Consider the following 16,402-nt stretch of genomic DNA (forward strand, 5'->3'; position numbering starts at 1 on the left):
TATGCATTATGCCACCTAGCTACTCCTCCTGAAGACTTTTAAGCAAGGAATTATAATGTGAATTGTTCTCCAGGAAGGTGACTCTGGTGGCTTTGCATGAGAGGGGGTTGGAAAAGTGGAAAAACAAAGGACTAATGCAGAAAGATCTACTATCTTGTCACATTCAGGATGTATTTACATAGCTTAGCAAAATAGATAGAAAACTGTTCTTAGAGTCTGGAAGGCTTAAATTCTGCCTCAAACACTTAGTGCCTGTATGACCTTAGGCAAATTACTTTACTAAATGACAAAAATTATTATTGTAGTTACTATCATAGCTAAAATTTATATAGGATTTGCTATATAGAGATATAGAGAAAAGAGAACTGACCCTGGAGTTAAAGAATATGGGTTCCAATCCCACCTCTGATGGTTTAGTCAATTAACAAATATTTATCTTTTTCTAGACACTCTACCAAGCACCTTACAATTATTATCTTATTTTATATTTAGACCAACTCTGAAAGATAGGATTATCCCTATTTTACAGATGTGGAAATTGAGGCACTGTACCTAGCACCTTACAATTATTGTCTTATTTTATATTTACACCAACTCTGAAAGATAGGATTATCCCTATTTTACAGATGTGGAAATCAAGGCATACAGAAGGTCATATTGGTATTAAATGTCTGAGACTGGTTTTGAACTTAGGTCTTCCTGCCTCCAGTCTCAGCAATCAGTCTCAATTTCTCCATCTGCAAAAAAAGAGAAATAACGATAACACTGACCTCATAGGGTCATTGAGAGGATCAAATGAATTCATGAATGTATAGTGTTTTGCAAACTTGACATTTTAGTTGGCAATCCTGTATAAATGTATAATCCTGTATAAATCTCATTATCCAACCTCTCTCTGCCCCGCCCAGGCAAGCTCTAATACTGTATGTTGCCAAAAATATTGGTGATTTGCATTGAGAGAAGTTTTCTCACCTAGAATTTTCTACATCTTTGAAATCAGATGTCTAGTCTGGAAAAATAAAGGATGCTGCCAAATATGTTTTTCTCAGTTGGGGATGTGTAGCTTGGAGGAAACCTGGCTATCTTCAGACATTTCGAGGAAAAACAATGAGACCCATTGTGCTTGGCTCTGAAGAATAGAACTTGGAGAAATGGGCATATATTAAAGAGATGCAGATTTTGGCTCACTGTAAGGTGAAACAAACAAACAAAACTTTAATATGAAGAACTGTTCAAAAGTGGATTGGTATCTCATTCTTGGAGGATTTTTTCTTTTTGGACATTTTTAAGTGGAAACTGGATGACTACTGAATGGACATGGAACTGGAGGCTCATAGTTCTCAGGCTGTTCCTGTACTGGTCATCCCTCATGCTTGGAATACTAACCCTCCTCACTTGAGTCACATAGATCTTCCTCCTTTAAGACACAGCTCAAGTACCACTCTGTACATGGAAACCCTTTCTGATCTGCTCACCATCTCAAATGATTTTTGTATTTGTCTTTATTGAATACTTTCTTGTTTTCCCTGTTAGAATATAAACTCCTTGCAAGCAGAAATTTTTTCATTCATTTGTATCCCTAGACAGCACGATGCCTATAGTATATGGCAAACCACTCCAGTATCGTTGCCAAGAAAATGTCAGATGGATGACTCAATAGCAACAGATAAGTATTTGTTAATTGACTAAACCATCAGAGGTGGGTTTTGAATCCATATTCTTTAACTCCAGGGTCAGTTCTCTTTTCTCTGTATCAAATGAAATACATGTTGGATTAAATCACCCTTGAAAATCCTTACAAAACTGAGATTCTGGGATTAGACAATGCTGGACCCTGATAGGATACAATCTAATTGATTTATCTCCCACCAACATCAAATGACTTTGTGCAGAGTATGAAGGCTGGACTGCTTCCTTCTTTTTTCAGTATATGATTCCCTAGAATGTTGGTAAAATTCTTCATACTAAGCTGCTTAGATGAGGTTCATTATTCCAGAATTCTCCAAGTACAAATACTGGAGGATATTTATGTATATAGAGTTTGCAAGTCAAACTGCCTAAATGAATACTAATAGGTATTTTATTCACTGTTTTCAGATTTGGGGAGAGAGAGAGGATGAGAGAATGCTTCATGTTTTAGTGCCTGGCTAATTTATTCCTTTCCACCAAGGGGTGAGTGACTATGGAAGGCTGATCAGCTCTGCAGCAGTATGGTGCCCTCCTTCTGAACTCAGTTGGTTATAGCATCCAGCAGATGTTTCTGTTTGGAGGAGAGCAAAAAATGGCCCCTGCACCATTGAGTACTCTCTCCCGACATGTGCTTCTGGGAAGAAAAATGAACAACAACCAATAAAAAGCAAACCAAAGACATCAAAATACCTTGCCCTGGGCTGTTAACATGGAAATGGCAAATTAACCTTCCCACCAATTAGTGGGATGGACATAAACTGGGAAGGAACAGAAATACATGCATCCCCCAGAGAAAGATTCTTGACTGGTGTCCAGTTAATCCTGTAAATTTATTAAAGTCAAAGGCAAAAGGAACTGAAAAAAGTAGATGACCTTTGCAGAAAACATGGGTTTTTATGTAGTATTCCTGCCCAAATGCTTCAGACCAGCACTGAGAAGACAGATCGGACTTACTGCCGAAAGTTGCAGATATATTTCAAAGCATATTTCATCAGAGAAAGAAGGAGCCTTGGTAATCACTTCTTCCAGTCTACTCAATTTGCCCAATAAAAAATACTGGTATTTCTCTACCATTCACCAGAAACCTCTTCACCCTGGAAGCTCATTGCACTCCTGGACCACCTCTCACAGGCCTCCTAAGCCTCACTGTATGATCGACTGGTTCCTAAAGTCAATAATTTTTTTTTAAAAAAACCAATCCCAGGAAGTCAGTATTTTCTGGATAGTCAATCAATGACAAATATTTAAGTACTGATTGCAGTAGACTTTGTATATAATTACAAACTTAAAGGCAGTCCCTGTCCTCAAGAAACTTCTAATGGAAAAAAAACCCAAAAACACATAGATGGAAGTTGAAAAATGGCAGATGAAGGAGGCAGCAAGCACTGGACCATGATAGAGCAAGTTCAGTGGAGATGAGCCTAGAGAGTGGTGAAGAGTCTTTGATCTGGTCTCCCCCCTCCTAAAGTGATGGTTTAATCATAAAGTGAGGTCTCACAGACAGAATATTTTCAATGTGAGAGATAGTCCAGGAACTTTCAGGATGAAGTAGTCTATTAGAAATGGTAGAGAAAGCTAGAGCATTGAATTTTTATTCTGCTACGTGCTCTTTGTGTGACCTTGGCCAAGTAACTAAGCCTTAGTTTCCTCATCTATAAAATTAGGAGGTTGGAGAAGATGAACTTTAAAGATTCTTGCAGTTCTAAAAATACGTTGAAAACATATATCATACATTCCAAATGACTGTGTTTGTTGTCTTTCATTCTTGAAGAGCATCGAAATGAAATCACTATGCTAGAATTAGCATTAGACCAATGAGCTTGGAATGCTCTATCACAGATTGGGCACAAATAGTTCAGATAACACCTGGGCTGAGATCTCTAAATTTGCACAACTTGTGTTTCATTTGAGCTGCTTTGCTCATATAATACAACTCCCTCTCTGATGAGGGCCTGCCATATTAGTCAGTCTTGTACAGGTGTTTCTTGCATAATCAAATACCATTATTATAGAAAAACATGACTTCAGTCAGTCTGGTAAAGACAGTTGCATTGTTCTTATATAGATTTATAATTACCTGTCCTAGAAATAGAAATGTGTTCTCTAAACAAGAGAAAAGAGATGCATTGGGAGAGCTTATCAGTGTAGTCTTCTGTTCCCATCTTGCATTCTGTGGTATTTCTATTGTTTTGCATTATTGCTTAGAAAATACTTTTCATTCATTCATTTGGAAAATCTAAAAAAAATATCCTGGATTTAAATTTTTTTTTAGGTATTTGTTGAATTCTTGTTTGGTAGTGAAGGAATAACCCATCTTAGATTTTCCTCCTCAACTTTGGATGCTACATGGTCCTAGGTTCTCTCCTTCAATTCCTACCCTGCACAATAATTTTCTGTATATTTGTTTCATCCTCCAAATTTAAATAGAAGATTATCTCCATGAGAGCAAGGATTGTCATTTTAAAAATCTTTGTACCCCCTAGCTAATAATGGACATTTCATGGTGGGTGTTAGGGGTGCTGAACTGAATCTCTATACATTTGCACAGGATTTTTCCATGCATGAAATGTTCTCTCTCACATCTTGTCTAACTCAGGGCCACCTTCTACTGCAGGAGACCTTCTGTGAGTCCCCGGTTTCTAGTGTCTCCCAAACTACATTGTAATTAGAGGTGTAGTAGATGGAGCTCTGGATTTGGATCCAGGAAGATCTGAGTTCAACACCTGATTGGCATTTACTGGGCAAATGTCTTTACCTGTGAGAGTCTCTCTTTCCTCTTCTTTAAAATGGGGATAATACTAACACCTAAGGAGGTTGCTATGGGGTTCAAAGGAGATGACACGTGTAAATGATACATCATTATTGGCTATTATTTTTATTATTGTTATTTGTTTAGAGTTGTCATTTATTTAGATGGGTTCATGTTTTTCCCTTCTATATAAAGGAAATTTTTTGAGGGTAAGGATTCTTTGCTCTTGGGGTTAATACCTTGAATGCCTATCACATGAAACTAAGTAGGTGCTTAATGAAGCCTTGTTAATTGATTTAATGAAGCCAACAGGTTGGTAGAACATGAAGCAGGAGTTTTTGTCTATTGATCCAAGGGGATGTATGGATGAATGAAGTCCCCATCCACAGTCATTGGTTTAGTAGCCCATTACCAATGGCACATGTGTTCAAGGGGAGTAGTTGAGGGATTGGAGAACAAAATAAAGTCATTTGGGCCAACCCCAAAGTTAACTTGCGCCCTCAGCCTTTTAAGGCAACTCTCATCTCAAATAGAAGCTCCTCATTAACCTGAAAAAGTCAACAGTTTCCAAAAATATCTTATTTTCTGATCCAGGACAGAAAAGGGAGGAATCTAGAGCATGGAGGTTTAAATCTCAGAGATATGGGACTCCACCCTCCCTTTGAGTAAGTGACCCTTCAAAACAAAAGACAAGTTAGCAAAGAATATTTCTGATGTCACATCCCAAGATGCCGCAGAGATTTGACATCAATTGTAGATAACTTGATCACCTAGAGGGAGACTGTGAGCCATCATCCAGCAAGGAAACAAGACTCAGGGGTACCCAACATCTGGAAGTACGAGTGGCAACAGCTGGAACTCCCCCAAATCCCAGATTAAACAGGGAGGGGGAACATGGGTCCGGGGGAACATAGGTAGGAGGGAAGGCGGAGGAAGGGGGGCCGTAGTTTCTACACTTCACTGTTCTGGGATAAGCAACCTTCCTAAAATTCTTCCTTAATTGATCCCTGCCGGTAGCATGGAGGGAATGCCAAGGTTTGTCGAGGGGGGACATTGGGAATTGAAGGTAGGAAGACAGAAGAGAAGAGAAAGTAGAGGAAGTTCCCTGAGCAGCACAGACTGGAAGAAGTATAAAAGTGAGTTCCTGTTTAACACATGCTGTTCACATACTTTACTTCCCCTCCTGCAGCCACAGAGGCATTTTGTTTCATGCCTGAATCACTTATAGTCATATGGCACTGATGGAGGGAGGATCTGGGCAGAATGTTAATTGTTATGTTTGTCTTACATCCTGTTAATATAAAGTACAATCCTTTATGTTGTTAGCTCATTTTGCATGACTGTTGAGATGTTCACTCTCTTGAAAAATTAATCTGAGGGACCCAATATTAAATATGACACAGTCCGGGCTGCACACATACCAGATGCAAACTGTGTTTCTGGGTTTGAGGCGCTTATCAGACAGATGGTGGCAGGACCGTAAGCCCACAGGCCTCTCCAAGGTTTAGGGCCATGGGGATCAAGTGTGACATCTAAGCAGCTTTTCTGTCTGACAGTTTTCCTAACAAGCCCTTCATCCCTAATCTAGACACTATGTATAAAGGATGCAATTCCAGGAGGCAGTAAAGCCAGGCTCCCTTATCTTTTTGAGCAATTTATTAGTTCACCATCTTTCCCTACCCAGTGTTCATTTACAAAGAGAAACAAACATATTCACAAACTACAGTACAAAATGTTCCCTTCACTTCCATTCCCTTCCATCCTTCTCTTCTCTTCTCATCTATCCTCATCTCCCGTCCCTTCTCTTTCCCCTCTCCTCTGCTCCCTTCCTTTCCTTTTGCTTCCTTTCCCTCCCTTCTTTTCCATTCCTTTTCTTCTTCTTCTCTTTTCCCCTTCCTTTTTCTTCTCTTCCCTTCTCTTTCCTTTCATTTCCTTATATTCTTCCCTTGTCATCTATTCTTTCCTTTTCTAACCCCCCTTTCCTTTGCCTTCTCTTCTTCTTCCCTTTCCTTTCCTTCCCTTTCCTTTTCTTCTTTTTAATTTTTTTTTTTAAATTTTCCCATTTAGGGAATTGTAGCCTAATGGATAGAGAGTTGGTCACAGAACCAGAAAGAACTGGATTCAAGTCCTGACTCTAACACATGCTATTTTGTGACCCTGGGCAAGTCACTTCTCAGTCATCTAGGCTACTCTCTAAGAGGATATGGCACCAACCGATAATAATAACAGCAGGAATTTACTCTTTCAAGGATTCTCTATATCAATTAAATTGCCCCTACTAAATAATCACTAACAGTCAGGGAAAAGTCTTTTGCAAAGGTTGTGCTTGAGCTGGGTTTCTAAGGGAGAAGGATTTGGGAGGGTGAGATGGAGTGCAGCAGGAACAGGATGGAGGAGTGGAGGAGAGAGAGTAAAGGGAAGGGGCAACCAGTACATCTGAACAATAAGCAGGCTGTTGTAGATGGGTCAGACTGTAGGGAGGGCAATATAAGGAGACTAGAAGAGAGGGGATAAAGTAGTGAAGAAAGGCAGGCACTGAAACACTAGATATTCTGAGACCCATGAAGGAAATTAAATCCTTTCTACTATTTCAAAAGCCTGTCGAGAGAAGGGCTCCTCTTAAGCAACCACATTGTTGTTCAGTCATTTCTGAACAGTTTGACCCTTCTTCGGGGTTTTCTTGGCAAAGATTCTGAAGTGGTTCACCATTTCCTTCTCCATGTTATTTTATAGATGTGGAAACTGAGGCGAACAGGGATAAGCGATTTGTCCAGAGTCACATAGCTAGTGTCTGAGGCTGGATTTGAACTTATGAAGATGAGTTTCTCTGACTCCAAGTGTGCCCTTTTATCCACTATCCACCTAGATACCTTGAATCTAGGCAAGTGCAGACAGAGTACTGGTTCTTACAATGGCTCAAGGTTATAAAAGCATTTCAAGTCTGATCTGTTTTAAGAAAAAAAAGGACAAAAATTCTAAACTTAACTCTTGAACAAACCAAGTATTTATGTAGGGCTAGAAGGAACTGTAAAGATTCATTTCACTATACAGATGGACAAACAGGCCAGAGAGGCTGTGATGTGTCCAAGGTCACATACGTGTTATGGAGCAGAAGCAGGATGTGAATTCAGATTCTTTGCCTCCAAACAGAGCTGTTGCTACCACACCTATCTCCTTGTCATCTCCATGCTCTATCACTTGTAGTTCAATCTTTACCTCTACTCACACAGACCCTCCCCCCCCCCAAAAAAAAAAGAGCTGACTGATGAATATTTATCAGGTTTGTACTAAACCCAGGTCCACCATGCCACCTCCTGGCCATGTCTTTGACATGCATCACCCTGCACATACCCTTTTCCTTTTCAATCTTACTCCTTCTCTCCCCCCACCCCCACCCTGCCCAAGCATCTCTCTTTCAGTTTCTAGTTGTAGGAATCTTTCATTCCTGAAAAAAAAGAGGAATCAATTAGTTGCTCCACGTCTTCAATCTCTCTCCTTTACTGTGAGTAAAGACTGATCAGGGAAGATTACAGTCTTCCACTTGAGCCATTTATAGGGGTGTCACTGGTCCCCTCATTTGTATTGTCTTCTCCTAAAATACAAAAATATTCAAGGCAGGGATTTGCTTGCATTTGGATTCCCAAATGATAAGAGACTTTCAAAATTGTTCCATTCAACTATCCACCCAGCCACTCACCCAGTCACCCATCCAGTCATCCATCCATCCATCCATCCATCCATCCATCCATCCATCCATCCATCCATCCATCCATTCATCCATCCATCCATTTATCCATCCATTCATCTGTCCATCCATCTATGTGTCTGTCCATCCATCCGTTCATCCATCTGTACATCCATCCATCTGGCTGTCCATCCATCTATCCATGCATCCATCCATCCATCCAAAAGGACTCCACTCACTACAAAACAGTTCCTAAATTAACAATAATAACAGCTAACATTTATATAGAGTTTGGAAAGGGCTTTCCATATATTATTTGACTTGATGCTTTCATTCAGTCGACATGGCTTTTCTGATGGATACCCCAGAGACTGGTTCCTGAAGTGCTCCACTCTTTATGCGCAGCTTTGTTTGGTTTCAATGCTATGGGACAAGATAAGATGCCCCTCCTAGGATGAAATGATCACTTCTAATCTCATTACCATGCTGCTAACTCAAGTCTTGGATACTCAACACCTTCCTATCTCCCTTTCAGTCTCCTCTCTGATTTGATTGAAGGAGTGGAGAGTCAAGGATTTAACTCCTCCCAAAGTTTTCCTTTATAGAGGACAGAATTCGAACTCAGTCTACTTTCCAGCTAAAGTTTTGCTTGGTTTTACATCAGCTTTCTTTTGTGTGCTGTCTTCCCCCAATAGATTGTAAGCTCCTGGAGGGAAGGAATTGATTTTTGTATCCCTAGTGCTTAGCACAGTGTCTTGCACATAGTAGAAACTTAATAAATACTAAATGTATTGAATTGAAATAAATGTTTATCTGCTATGTGAAAGATTCTTTATTTGATGTTAGGTGGATCAGATATTTGAAGAGAGCAGTGCATGATAGTGGGTAGTATGATGGCCTTCAAGTCAGGATGATACTACTACCACTATTACAGCTATTATTGCTATTACCATTATTACTACTACTACTATACTACTACTACTACTGCTACTACTACTACTACCACTATTACTACTACTACTCTACTACTATTACTACTACCACTATTACTACTACTACTACTATTACTACTACTACTACCAATAATAATAATAATGATAAGAAAAAGAAGAAGAAAAATAGTGTTTTGAACTTCACAAAGTGATTTACAAGCAGTTAAATGACTCGACCAGAGTCACTCAGTAACTGTCTGAAGGATTTGAACTCATGTCTTCCTGACTCCAAGTCCAGCATTCTATCTACTGTACTCCCTATCTGCTGGGAAATCAGGTAGTAAGAGCAGGAAAAAGAGCCAAGGATGATGCAGGTAGCAGACTATAATTGCATTCTGAAATTTCTTCCTGAATGACAAGTATCCATTCTATCATGGGGTATCTCTGCTAGAATTTGGCCAGTTTCTTACTCAGTGTGAAAGTTAGTAGTTTTTCTAACACAAAATAGGGTTGTCCTAGATAGAAACAGAGCAAAGAGTCATGCACCATAGGTAATTTGAGAAGAAATGATATCTCTTCCCCATCCATCTGCCCTACATATGTAATTTTAGTTATCTGAGTCACTATTTAGGTAAGGCTATTACCATTAGGTCAGAATAAGAATGGCCATCCAGTCTCAAGGGATAGTTCCACATTCCCTCCTTTTGGTCAGAGTGGCAACAGGGCCCAGGAGGCATCATCTATTGGTACCTGTGTGGTTCCCCTTGCACAGATTTAACAAGATGTGAGGTTGTCAGTTTTTACTAAGGTTTGAAGCAGATTTTTGAGAGGATGCCAAGTTTCCTCCCCTCCCCTTAGCAATGGAGAAGGAAGAAAGGAAAAGGGGGAAAAAACTGACTCCTTCCCTGATTATAAATATACCTAAATTCTCCCATCCTTGAAACAAAACAAACCACTTGACCCTGCTATCTCCTTACTCTTGTTGCCTATATTTAGTCTCCCTTTCACAGTTAAACTCAGAGACAAAAACAAATAAAAAATAACGAATCCCCTCGAACATTGCGTACACTTGTTTTTTCACCGTAACCTGTTTTTCTGACCCTACCATTTTCTTGAGATTGCTGTATCCCAAATTATTGCACCTCACTTCTTCGATAGTCTTTTCCCACTTAGACATCACTATTACCATTACCTGGCTCCCCAGTTTCCTATATCACAATTTCTTCTCAGTCTCCTTTGTTGAAGACCTGCTTCTTCCATGCTCTGCACTCCATACCTAAGTGAAACCTGGCTCTGTCTTGTGACTTAAGACTCCTTTCTACAAACTCTATCTTGGTGATCTCACCGGTTTCCAAGAGGTAAATTATCTTTATACAGATCTACATATTCAGCTCTCCTCACTCTTTTAAAATCTTGTTCTTTAGTAATTGTTCCAAATGGAACTCATTATTTTTTTTTTTTTTAGGTTTTTTGCATGGCAAACAGGGTTAAGTGGCTTGCCCAAGGCCACACACCTAGGTAATTATTAAAGTGTCTGAGACCGGATTTGAACCCAGGTACTCCTGACTCCAGGGCCGGTGCTTTATCCACTAAGCCACCTAGCCTCCCCGGAACTCATTATTTTTTAACCTGGAACCCAGATTTCTAACTTTCCTGTTTCTTGCATCGTTTTAGTCATTCAGCTCTGCCACCTGGATATTATCTTCAACTTTTCCCTCTCATTTATCCCCTTTATCCAATCAATTGACACATCCTACAAATTGAACCTGCAAAAGATCTCACCTGGACTAATGAATTAACCTATTGTGTCTCCCCAACTCCCCCCCCCCTTCTCCCTCCGCCCTCTCCCCTTCCACCTCTCCCCACTCTTTCTGTTGTTTTTTCTAATGGAATCTCTGCACAGCTGCTGAATTATCATTCTTAAAGCATTGATCTGTCACTTTCTTATTAAGAAGGTTCAGTGGCTCCCTATTACCCCCAAGATAAAAAAACAAAACACACTTCTCTGCTTGGCACTTAAAACCCTTCACAATCATACTCTCACTTATCTTTACAGAATTATTTGAAGTAATTTTCAATCACACTCTATTTTCTAGCCAAAACCATTTAGTTGTGAGCCCCTATATATAATATTCCCTCTCCTTCTAAGTAGATTAATGGAATGTCTCCCATGTATGGAATACTCCCCCTCCTCATCAGCTTCTTAGAATCCCTAGCTGGGGGCGGCTAGGTGGCGTAGTGGATAAAGCACCGGCCCTGGAGTCAGGAGTACCTGGGTTCAAATCCGGTCTCAGACACTTAATAATGACCTAGCTGTGTGGCCTTGGGCATGCCACTTAACCCCGTTTGCCTTGCAAAAAAAAAACCTTAAAAAAAAAGAATCCCTAGCTGGCTTCCAGGCTGAGTTCGAGAGTATCTCCTACTTGAAACTTTTCCTGAACCCTTTTTTATTAGCATTCTCCATTCCATTTCCCTACAATGGAATATAACCTCCCTATCTGCCTAATAATTACTTGTTGAATTGATTTCAAAGTTGGCAAGGCAGCTTATATACAATATCACATTTATATCTCCTAACCATGCTACGCAGGTACTATAGTTATTATTAATAGTTTTTTTTTTTACAATTGGGGAAACCGAAGCCAAAACACATTAAGTAACTTGTCTGTGCTCATATATGTAGCAATATCTGGTGGGTTTTAAACCAGATTTTCCTGATTCCAAGACAAACATGCCATTCACTAAACCACACAGCATCTAGGAAATAAACATAATTAAGAGGAGTCTAAAATAATGAGATTTGTGAAAGTGAGATTTTAATGGACGTAGATGAGAACGAGAAGGGGACTGGTGGTAGTTGTGGTGGTAGTAGTAGTAGTAGTAGTAGTAATAGTAGCAGAAGTAGAAGTGATAGTAGTAGTGGTAGTAGCAGAAATGCAAGTGATAATGGTGGTGGTAGAGGTGGTAACAGCATCATTTATAAAACATCTTTAAATTTGAAAAACCCTTCAGATATATTTTGTGTCATTTGATCCTGCCAATCTTGGGAGGATGGTGATATTTTTATCCATATTTTATAGGAAAAAGAAACTGAGATGCAGAGTTGTCACATAACTAGTACATGCTTGAATCTGGATTCATACTAACATTTTCGTGATCCCAAGAAGTCACTGTGCCACACAGCTCTCTTGAAGTGAGGGATAGCTCTGAGCATTTCAGACTATTTCAACAAAGATTTATCTAATGCCTATTGCAGGCCAGACATTGTAGTGGGCATCAGGGATTCTCATTTGATCTTTACAGACATGTAAAATGGGTATTATGCCAGCTGGGTAGTATAATGGATATAGCACTGGACCTGAAATTGGGAAGACCTGAGTTGAAATCCAGCCTCATGGGACCAAGGCTAAATTAATCAATCTTTATCTGCCTCAGTTTCCTCAACTGTAAAATGTAGATACTAATAACATCTGCCTCCCCCCAGGGTTGTTGTCACGACCAAATGAGATACTATTTGTTCCATTCCTTTTCCTTCACCATTTTGGAATGAGGAAAATAAGTCACAGGGATGTACCCTGGTCCCATAGCTATCAGTCAGGACTACTCTGACTCTTATTGTAGAGGTCTTTCCACTAGGCTAACAAAGACAAAATCCTAATTGACTATGTCCGCATGGAGCCTCCATTCTTCATTTGGGGGAGTGGTGACTTTTAAAAATAAAGATATCATGGGTATGTGACTTTCTTTTTCTTTCCCACCTCCACTAGCGGTAATTCTGCCAGATTTGTTCCTTATCCAGATTGTAAACAACTCTACTTTCTTGGATTTCAGTTTCTTCAACTGTAAAATGAGGGATCTGTACTAGTCCAAGGGGTCTTAATCTATGGGACCTGAATGAAGACCTTTGGCAGACTCATAAAGTCTATGGGTCTCTTCTTAGAATCCCTTTTTAAAATTATTATATTATTAGCTTTTAAACAAAAGTTTACTTGACAGTAGCATGGAAAGGATATTTATCAAGAGTAATGTATTGGTTCAGATAGACACAGTCCCTTGGTTTTCATAAGAAGACAAACTCAAGTAATGGTTCTCAGTTGCACGATACTCCAGAAGCCTTGGAAGCTCTCACTCATACTTAATAGAGCTGTCACATCTAGATATCCCAGAAGTTTATAATAACAAAGTTTAGTCCCCTGGACCATTCACCCAGGGTCAAGAATTTTATTTCTCTCCCTAAACCATTTTGGTCTCTCCCTCAAACCTTAATGACTAGAGTCCTGTATATCTTCCCAATGTTCCACTCTCCAGTCTGAAATCTGGTTTGTTTTATTCCCCATGTTGAGTCACCATAGAAGGGAAAAGGAGATAGAAAAAAGGAAGAAAAGAAGGAAGGAACAGGTATTAAGTTTCTATTCTGTGGTAACATCGTTACAAATATTATCTTAGTTTATCCTCACAATTTGAGAAGGAACTCATCCTTTTAAATGAATCATCTTTTTATTTTTTCTTAAATTTTAAATTCTTCATTTTGGCATCAGTTGCTAGCTAGGTTTTGAATCTGCAAGCATCATACCCCCCCCATACCAGGTACCCTTTGACACCCCTATTTTATACCTTCCTTTTGTGTGCTGTCTTTCTTCATCAAATTGTAATCTCCTCAAGAACAGGGACTATTTTTCTTGTCAATTTAGCACTTAACAGAGCCTGGGATACAGTAGAGCCTGGACATATAGTTCTAGACTATTGACTACTAAATAATTGAAGGAAAGGTAAAATTTCCAATTGAGATTATTGAAAATAAAGAAATAATTTTTTTCCTTATCCACATTCACACCTAGATCCCCTGAAATTTACCATTGGATCACAGACTCCAGGTTAAGATTCTCCTTTAAATTTATCTATATATCATCTAAATCTTTCACCTCTCAAGTTATCATATTAAGAAGCTAATACTCCTTGGCTAGAGAGTACTGGACTAAGATTCACATTCTAGCCTGGAGAACATGAAATGTCCTGGTCATGGGGAGTTTTCTAAGGTGTTGTGCCACATTTGAAGATATACTAAGACATCTCTTGGAGACATGGATGACCGACAATGTCTCCAAGAGATGTCTTAGTATATCTTCAAATGTGGCACAACACCTTAGAAAACTCCCCAGTTTTTCACTGCCAATGACAAGGAACCTGGGCATTAAGCTCCTTCTGAGCATAGAGAGAACCACATAAAAATTTCCACATTAATAATCATGATTCTTTGGCAGATTTGATTAATGTCATGGCATCCATGACTTCTGCACTGCAAGGAACACCCTCAGGAAAATCCCCTTCAGAACAGTCACTCAGAATCTAATTTACCATAATCCCACATAGACTTGACTGAAGGGGCTGCTGCAAGATTACCCATGGACTACTTCAGGGTCTGCTTCTTGAAATCCTTAATTTTAACTCCCTCTCAATCCTGCCCTACTACCTAAAAGAAGGTGTATTTACATATACAAATTCAATCTTTGTTAATTAACACATTCACTTTTATTTGCATAATCAGGCTAAATTTTTGTGGGTTAATTAGACTTTATGCAAATTAGATTAAGGAGATTTTAATTGGGATTTTGATAAACTGACTCTTGTAGTGCATGGATGTAAATACAGGCAGCCTTGCTTACAACTTATCTCTCGAACCCCATTTCTCTTTCAAGGTTTATTTTTAAGCAAACTCTGAAATTCATTTCCTTTCCATGCCTTTCCTCCCTGCAAAATTGTGAAATTTCCACTCAATGCAGTGGTATCTACTTTTGATGGATTGAATCAGTAAGCTGGTCAGGATACCAGATGTTTTTGCTTTTTAATGAAAATCTACAGTTTACAGATGGCTTCTTTTCCATATAAGGAAGCATGGTTTATTGGAAAGGACACCAGATTTATAATCAAAAGACCCAATTTCAAATTTTTGCTTAGCTACTTATTAACTACGGGCTCTTAGAAAAATTGTTGCTTCACCTCCCTGGGACTCAATTCACTCATTTGGAAAAAGGGGGGTGTTGGAGCAACGCATTTCTAACTCCATATTCTGTAATGCAATGAACCTATAATTCTGGGATTTGGTCTTGGAGTCAGAAGACCTGGGTTCCAATTCGAGCTCTGCTATCTGATACCTATATGCTCCTGAGCAGAGAGCTTAACCTTGTGTCTTTATGGCCTTTATCTGTAAAATCAGGAAGGGTGGAGTGACAATCTCTAATGGCTCCTAAATCTCTAAATTCATTCCTTCTTTCAAGAAGCATTTATTAAATGCCTGGTATATGCCAGGAAATTGGTTGGGGAATGAGATTAAAAAATAAAAATGAGAACATCCCAACCTTTAATGAACTTACAGTCTACTGAGAAAAATAACATTCTTACAGATATATAAATACAAGATAAGTGCCAACTAATTGGGCAGCTGGGTGGTACAGTATTTATTACACTAAGACTGGAGTCAGGAAGACCTGAGTTCAATTTGGTCCTAGATAGTTCCTAACCACATTACCCTGGGTAAGTTCACCCTGTTTGCCTCTGTTTACACTTCTATAAAATGAGCTAGATAAGGAAATGGCAAACCACTCCATTATCTTTCTCAAGAAAACCCCAAATGGTGTCACAAGGAGTCAGACATGCCTAAAACAACTGACGATATAAATATGAAATAATTTCAGAGGGAAGGATCATTATAGGCTTTGTTTCTATATTATGGGGTAAGTGTGTGTGCGTGTGTGTATGTTCAATAGTTTGATCTTTTCCACAGTAGCCTAGAAACAAAAATTGACATACATGATGACATAGTTTCTTTGATTACTTGACTCCATACCTTCTCTACCAAAAGATGATTATATAACAAGATTGAAAGATAATTCAGTTACAATCCTGTGTATTCCTCTGGTAGCAATGAAATATTAAGAGAAAGGCTCCCAGTTTTTGGTTAACAAAGAAACAACTGACCTTAATTCATTGATTATTTTCTAGTCTAATTAATCAATTGATTACTTGTTTTTTGTTTTTGCTTTTGTTTTTGTTTTTTGGAAGGCAATAGGTTTAAGTGACTTGCCTAAGGTCACAAAGTAAGTAATTATTAAGTGTCTGAAGCCAGGATCTGGTCTCAGATCCTTCTGACTCCAGGGTGCTCCACCCACTGTGCCACCTAAATGATTATTAATTGTCCAGAAAATAAGAAGGGGAGACAGTACCCAACCCATTCCCAGGAAGACATGGATAATAGCTACATAGCCTGAGAAGACAGGGATGGGCTTCAATCTACAGTTATATCCACATCAATAAGGTCACAGGTTTCTTTAGAACTTTGCCAAGATATTA

General features: G+C 39.0%; 1 protein-coding gene and 1 long non-coding RNA gene across 2 annotated transcripts in view; one reads left to right on the forward strand and one right to left on the reverse strand.

Moving 5' to 3' along the window:
- Positions 1–16,402, reverse strand: part of TMEM132C (transmembrane protein 132C) — a 540,167-nt gene that overhangs the window by 195,561 nt on the left and 328,204 nt on the right. The gene's annotated exons all lie outside the window — the stretch shown is intronic.
- Positions 1–16,402, forward strand: part of LOC141501417 (uncharacterized) — a 150,506-nt gene that overhangs the window by 116,727 nt on the left and 17,377 nt on the right. The window lies entirely within an intron of this gene.

The sequence above is a fragment of the Macrotis lagotis genome, chromosome X, assembly GCF_037893015.1.
Source record: "Macrotis lagotis isolate mMagLag1 chromosome X, bilby.v1.9.chrom.fasta, whole genome shotgun sequence".
Lineage (NCBI taxonomy): Eukaryota > Metazoa > Chordata > Mammalia > Peramelemorphia > Peramelidae > Macrotis > Macrotis lagotis.